The 7,793-nt window shown below is 43.6% G+C and overlaps 1 long non-coding RNA gene across 1 annotated transcript in view; it reads right to left on the reverse strand.

Moving 5' to 3' along the window:
• Window positions 1-3,815: 3,815 nt before the first annotated feature.
• The window catches only part of LOC108514224 (uncharacterized), a 5,994-nt gene continuing 2,016 nt past the window's right edge, over window positions 3,816-7,793 (reverse strand). Inside the window, exons 2-3 of the long non-coding RNA XR_001881157.1 lie at window positions 6,001-6,042; window positions 3,816-5,878 (exon numbers count right to left, since the gene is read on the reverse strand). This is a non-coding gene — a long non-coding RNA (uncharacterized LOC108514224). The remainder of the gene's footprint in view (window positions 5,879-6,000; window positions 6,043-7,793) is intronic.

Raw genomic sequence — 7,793 nt, forward strand, 5'->3', positions numbered from 1 at the left:
AGGATGGTCTCGATCTCCTGACCTCGTGATCCGCCCGTCTCGGCCTCCCAAAGTGCTGGGATTACAGGCTTGAGCCACCGCGCCCGGCCGATATTGGCATCTTTTAACCTTTGGAGTGTTTTTAAAAATCAGTTACTTAACAATCTCTCATAAAAATTTATTTTCAATCAATTAAATTTTTGTGTCCCTCCCATCAACTTTGGGTTTCAAACCATTAAACCTTTACTTGATTAAAAATGTCATCATATCTGGGTGCAGTGACTCACGCCTATAATTTCAGCACTTTGGGAGGCCGAGGTGGACGGATCACTGGAGGTCGGGAGTTCAAGACCAGCCTGACCAACATGGAGAAACCCTGTCTCTACTAAAAACACAAAATTAGCCGGGGCATAGTGGCTCATGCCTGTAATCCCAGATACTCAAGAGGCTGAGGCAGGAGAATCGCTTGAACCCGGGAGGCAGAGGTTGAGGTGAGCTGAGATCATGGCATTGCACTCCAGTCTGGGCAACAAGAGCGAAACTCTGTCTCAAAAAAAAAAAAAAAAAAAAGTCATCATCGAGATAAAAATCTATACAGAGAGATTACTGACTGTATTAGTTCATTCTTGCATTGCTATAAAGAAATACCTGAGACTGGGTAAATTATAAAGAAAAGAGGTTGAACTGGCTCACAATTCCAGAGGCTGTACAAGCGGCAGGATGGGCATCTGCTCAGCTTCTGGGGAGGCCTTGGGAAACTTACAATCATGGTGGAAGCAGAGAGGGAGCAGACATTTCACACGGCCAGAGCAGAAACAAGAGTGGGGGTGGGGGTTCGGCTTCTGCTATGTTCAGAGAAGCCCAAAACACATTTTGGGTGGAGGGGTTGCTACACACTTTTAAACAAACAGATTCCAAGAGAGAACTCACTATCTTGAGGACAGCATCAAGGGGATGGTGCTAAACCATTACTGAGAAACCGCCCCCATGATCTAGTCACCTCGTACCACGCCCCACCTCCAACATTGGGGATTACAATTTGATGTGAGATTTGATGGGGAAACATATCCAAACCATATCACTGATTGAGAACTTGAAATGAAATATTAATGTTTGAGATGTCATTTTTTTACAACAGTAAACTTTTAATTTTAGAATAGTTTTAGACTTATAAAAAATATTACAAAGATAGTACAGAGAGTTCCCTCATACCTCACGCTCAGTTTGCCTTCTTAACATCTTACATTAGTCTGATACATTGTCACAATTGATAAATCAGTATTGATACATTATTATTAATCAAGGTCCATTGTTTAGTGCAATTTCCTTAGTTTTTCCTTAACATATTTTCCTGTTCCAGGATCCCATCCAGCACAGCCCATTACGTTTAGTCATCCTCTCTCCTGTAGGCTCCATTTGGACATGACACATTCTCAGAGTTTCCTTATTTTGTGATCACCGAGACAGTTTGAGTACTGCTCGGGTATTTTGCAGACTGTCCCTCAGTAGGAATTTGTTTGGTGTTTTCCTCATGGTTAGACCAGGTTTTGGGGGTTATGGGAGAGGTAAAGTGCCATTCTCACCATATCATATCGGGGTACACAGCATCAGCATGATTCATCACTGTTGATGCTAACCTTGATCACCTGGCTGAAGCAGTGCTTTTCACTGTAAAAGTTTTTCCACGGTAACCTTATTTTTCCCCGTTTCCATACTCTTTGGAAGGAAGTCAATACGTGGAGCCCCCACTTACGGAGCAAGGACTTCTACTCCTGCTTGAGGGCAGAGTATCCACATAAATCATTTGAAATTTTATGCATGGGAGATCTATCTCTTCTTCCTCCTTTATCCAATCATTCATTTTTCACATACGGACACATAGTATAGATTTTATCCTTTGGGTTATTTATTATTCAATAGCACTTTATTTTTTGCTCAGATGGTTCCAGTTTTGGACTTTGGGGGCTCTTTCATTTGGCTCCTGGTGTCCCTTCCACATACCCCATAATTGTGTGCGTGGAGGGGTGTGGAGGTATTCAGCTCTTCCTTACTTCTTGGCATTACACAAAATGCCCCAGGATCACCTTGTAGATTTCCTGCCCTGTCCTAGAATCAACCATTTATCTCCAGTGGGTCCTGGTTCCTCATATTGGAGAATGGTATTAGATACCAAGATCTGGGTGCTAGGTGTGCTTGTTGATACTAGGGTGTTAAATCACCTTTTAAATAGAAAAAATGCTTTCCTCAAAGTTCAAAATTCAAAACCTTAAAAATCTTGTTAACTTAGAATGTTTTAGTGACTTTATCCATATATTTACATATATTTTGCTATAGGAATGATAAATTTTAATTCAAAGCCCTCTTAGATGGCCTAGAATTTGGACTGAAAAAAATATACATACACAGCCAATTTTTTAAATATGAAAAGCCATTTATGACTGTCTAATGGTAATAAATTCAAATCAGCCTTATTAAAGAAAGAAGTTAAATAAACCAATGTATTGGTCAAAACAGCTTGCCTCAGAAAGTATATTGTGGGTCTAATAATCTACCTTCTTCAGGAATATTCATTCCTCTTGTCACCCGCTAGCTTCCAGTCACAGAAAAAAAAAATCCATTTAATAACTTTAGATTTGGTTACATCCATCTGTGAGTTTTTCTTCACCTCCATTTAGAATTAGTAGGAAAAGCATTAGGACAAAAGGGTTGTTTAAAGAACATTAGTTTATCTCTTTTGAAAAGTGAAACTTCTTTCCTCTAAGCTCTGGTTACTTCATTGTTCTTTCCTCAAGTCTTTCTAACAATGATTATCTGCAGTTGGCTCACCCATTGTCAGGAGCTCAGCACCCATACTTGAAACTCAAGGTTCATATGCCAACTTTGGGATGATTCTCATCAAACAGAAGAGGCTGTTTCCATGCTGGAATAAAATATATAATATTCACGTATAAGTCTTGTCATTGTGTTATTTTCTTGTGTGTGTGTGTGTGTGTGAAAGAACATTCTTTTTTTCTTCTTTTTTGAGATGGAGTCTTGCTCAGTCACCAGGCTGGAGTGCAGTGGCATGATCTCGGCTCACTGCAACCTCCGCCTCCCGGTTCAAGCGATTCTCCTGCCTCAGCCTCCCGAGTAGCTGGGACTACAGGTGCGTGCCACCATACCCAGCTAATTTTTATATTTTTAGTAGAGATGGGGTTTCACTATGTTGGCCAGGATGGTCTCGCTCTCCTGACCGCGTGATCCCCTCGGCCTCCCAAAGTGCTGGGACTACAGGCATGAGCCACCGCGCCCGGCCCAAAGAACATTCTTAAGTACAGTAAGACCAAGATGACGTCTATGATTTTCATCAAACAAAAGCCAACATCAAATTTTAGATCAATTTGTTTCGCTAATGTTTTTAACTCAATAAAAGAGTTCAAAATTAAATTTTGAGCAAACTTTGAAAGTAACTGGGCCCTAGCCATCACATTTACAATGGAGTACGTTTTTGCATAGAAGGCTTATCTTCACTTTTTCTGTTTTCACTCAGCCTTTTGATGAATTTGGCTTGTACTAGATGAGTACGTAGTTTTTCTCCAGATACTACCTGTAGCTTTCCTTAGGATAAGTTATGTGACATTTTTATTACTTCTGTCACTTAACCAAAGTTAGCATTTTCATTTTCATTTATGATAGGTTTTGTAAATGTCAAATTTCTTGTTAAAGAGTCAGACTTGACATTCCAAAAGGCAAAGGATGATATAAATAATATTCAAGTATACACAACTAGAGTTGGAAATAATTTCAATCACTTTCTCCGACCCTCCCAAAATCAAGGTCACCTACTTTTCAAATATTTATTTGAAAGGAATAAATCAAGCTTCAGAAAAAAAAAAAAAGAATGACATAGGATATTCTAAAATGTGATATATCTATCCATAATTCAAGTATAAAGACCATGAGTAATCAGAGAAAACCAATGTGAAATCCATTTGGTATGACTTATAGCATACATTTACAGTTAATTAACCCTGACTTGAATTCCTTAGAATTAACTTTTACAGAATTATAGAGGATTTAAAATTAGGTTTCCATCAATTTTAGAGGTAAGCTAAAAATTTCGTTCTTCTGTTATTTCCAAGGAAGTAAAACTGTTGAAGTGTATTGGTGATCAGGTTATGACTTTCATTTCGTTTCTTTATTTTCTCAATTTTTAGGAAACTATAAACTGGTAGATTCTTTAACATACTTTCAAAGGAGAAGGGAATGACTCAGCTTCTTTATGAAGATCACTGGGTTCAGGATACTCACATAAATTTAGGGTCACAAACACAGCTACTTTTGGGGGCCAAATGACATGCAGGAGGGGATGTGTCAGGCCGGGATGAAGGCAAGCTGGAGAGTGCCTGCTCACTTACTGCAGTCCAGGAAAGCACAGTCCATGGAGCATCAAAAGCGCAATGGCTTCTGCTACGTTCAGAGAAGCCCCAAACACATCTTTTTTTCTAAGTATTCAATCTCCCAATTTTGAAATGTTAGCAATTATTTTCCTGAAAACATTGCCTATGGTCTGTGAGCTGTGTTTGGCCTATAAGTCACCATCTGCAAGCCAGTACTGCCCAACAGAAGATCATACTGGGAGCTAATCCAGTAACCACAACACCTTACAACAAGACATATAATTGTTAAATTCATTTCAAGTCTCATGTAGGCTGATCTGAGTACCATCTTTGAGAGACTGAACAAATATGAAAAGGTTGCTTGATGATTTAAGAATCAAAGTAAACAGTTTTATGATTTGAATAGACAGTATCGTCAAGTGATTAATAAGTTGGTACACTCATTTATTTGACAAAGATGTATTGAGTGCCTTGCATGTACCAGGCACTGTTTTAGCCACCCGGCATACAGCTCAGTACAAGGCACCTATCCCTGAAGGTGCTTACATTCTAGAGGCAGAATGTAAATAAACACAGAGGTAATAAATAACTAAGCAAACAAGAAAAATAGCAGCTGATGATAATGATCATGCAGAAAATTAAAAACAGTAATTTGTCAACAGGTGTCTGGCTTTCCTATACTGGTGCATGGATCTCAAACCTCACCCCCTGAGACTGTCAGAGTGTCAAATTCTTCCTCTTTACTCCTTTTGCTCAGGTTATGAGATCACTTGTGGTATGTTTTAATAAATTGAAGGCCACTTTATTTTAAAGTAGTTACATTTTAATCTTCTTGACTAGATTTGGTGGAAATATCAATCCAGGAGGGATTTAGGGAAACCTCTAATCTAATCAACAGCTTAATTACAATGCCTGGGTCAGTGCTGCAGACGGTTAATTTCAACCATTTTATGTTGCCTCCTTTTAGCTTCAGTTTTAGAGGATACCATTTTCCAGTGTGTCCCTAAATTCTAAGAATGTACCATTTGAGGATTTTTACCACCTTTTGGGAACAAAGACTAATAACATCTTCATAGTGAAACTCTTTTCCTAGGGCCAGGGCTTCTCCCACGTAAAAATGCACATTAACAAACATCTTTGTAAACTGTTCCTTATAGTTGCCCCGTATGATGAAATGGAGAAATCCTGGAATGTCCAGTCAGAAAATCTGCGTTCAAAACCAGATGTTTGGCTCAGCTGTGGACCAGCTCTTTGATCTGGTAGTCAGTCACCTGATTCTTGCTGTTTCTCTTTGAAAGCCCACTTCTTGGGGCGCTGCATGTGAGGACTGAGTGAGAGTGTGAATTTGAAAGCCAACTCTGAAATGCTGGCTATGATAGTTATTCTGATTGGAAGGACCATTAAGGTCAATGGCAATGCTCCTTTTGTGATCAGTTACAAGAAAACAAATGGGTCCTTGTGACTGTGGGGGAAGGAGGCAGAGCCAGACACAAAGTGGATCTCTTCTGGAAAATCAGCCGCTGAAAGGAAAATAAATAAAATCTGTAAAGTTATATTTCAATTCAAAAAGAAATGTGGATTGTACGTAATGGCAAGAGGAGCACTGGTAATAATACATGGCTAACATTCATCCCGTACTTACTCTGTTCCAGGCATGGAGGTCATAACTTTGCATGTATTAGCTCTTCAAATGAGGGGAGGAGAGGGAAGGAAAAGAAAAGTTAAGCTAATAAATAATGTGAAGTTAAAAAAAATTACCGCGTACATAACGTGCACTATCGTGTCTCCCCCTCCCACCCCCCGTCCCCAGCTCTTTATACATGTGGTTTCCAGACCCATTTCTCAGAGGTTTGGTGTCTTTTGCAGCCCTTTGGGCCCCTTCCGCCCATTGTTATCTAATCTCCCCTTCTCGGCCACGCAGGAAGGTCCACAACCTCCCCTGTCCCCCAAGACCCGCCCCCCAGCAGCCTTCAGAAATAGTTCTCTCGTACGTATGTGCCAGCATTTTATGCAGTAAACACATGTTGCCCTTAACACCGAACTGCAGGTTAAAAATGTGTTCCTCTAAATTATGCAGCGGTTAGCTGAGCAAATAATGAAAATGCAAAAGAGTACATTCAGTATATGGAGCTTAGAATATATGCTTTTGGAAAACTAAACAGTTTTTTAAAATTTTTGCACCAAATAAGACTAGAAATGGATTGCTCAATTTAAGACTTCCATTAATAAACTTCTCAGAATATGAAATGTCTCCAATATGTGGGGACGCTGGGGTGAAAGGTGCCGGATAATTCTCATTGGTGCGTGCGCTGGGTGCAGGAGGAAATATGCTAATGTAGCCATTTGCCGCAGGGTTGGTGTTATTTATATAGCGCTGGCTGGGCAAGGTTGGCGCTGGAGCAGGAGAGGAGGGAGAGGTTTGTCTTCTTCTGTGAGCGTATAGATGTGTGCGCCTGTGCACACGGCGTTCCAAACGTGAATACAAGATCTTAGGGAGGGGGTGGGGAATGCCATCACGTTCATACCGTGTGTATTATAACTTGTGTTGGAGATCTATCCCAGCATCGTGCTTACATCGCGTTCACTTAGGAGTGGGGGAAGAAATGGCGATTTGGGAGTGGGTGCGGCGGGTCGCAGGTGGCCAAACACTGCGGGGGACTGGCGACCTGAAATTGGCAAAGGCGCCTCCTTGACTCTGCTCCACGGACACAAAAATCAACCTTATTCGCTCCTGGAAAAGCGCAGAGGGTTGTTCCCGAAGGCTGAAGACCCTCGGGCTTAGGACCGGGAGCGGGGCGCGGGCAGCGGGACGGCCGGGCACCTCTGAAGAGACAGAGGTCACGGAAACCTGGCGCGCGCGCGGTGGGTGGGGGGCCCGCGCAGCTGCGGGAACCCAGCCTCATAGAAGACCCGGCCCACACGTTCTCAGCGCATGCCGACTTCGCCCGGACCCCTCGCCGACCGGCGCCCCCTGCTACGCCCGCCTCCTCCTCCCCCGCCCCGCCCGGCGCGAAACGGGCACGGGTAGGGGATCCTCCAGCCAGGCGGGCCCGGGGTGTCCCGTTTCCCCCGCCCCCCCTCCCGTGGATCCCGGGCGGCGGCGGAGCGTCCGGGCTGGAGGGGGCGCTCGCGCGCAAGAGCCGAGCGCAGCAGGTGCCGCGGTTACCTCCACCTCGGCGGGGGGAGAGGGGGCGGGCCGGGGCGCAGGGAGGAGGAGGAGGAGGAGGAGGAGGAGGAGGAGAAGGAGTGGGGCCGGCTCCAGAAGCCGGAGAGCGCGGCCGGCTCGGCAGGCTGGGTCCCAAGCTCGTGGCTTCCGGGAGGCGCCCGGAGTCGGAGAAATACAGCGCGGCCACCCCGGGAGCAGCAGCAGTTGCCCGCACGGCCGCCCGCAGGGCCCTGAACCGCCGGCAAGGGCGCGGGCCGGGCGCGGCCCGG

Source organism: Rhinopithecus bieti, unplaced genomic scaffold (genome assembly GCF_001698545.2).
Source record: "Rhinopithecus bieti isolate Rb0 unplaced genomic scaffold, ASM169854v2 scaffold_32012, whole genome shotgun sequence".
NCBI classification, from domain to species: domain Eukaryota; kingdom Metazoa; phylum Chordata; class Mammalia; order Primates; family Cercopithecidae; genus Rhinopithecus; species Rhinopithecus bieti.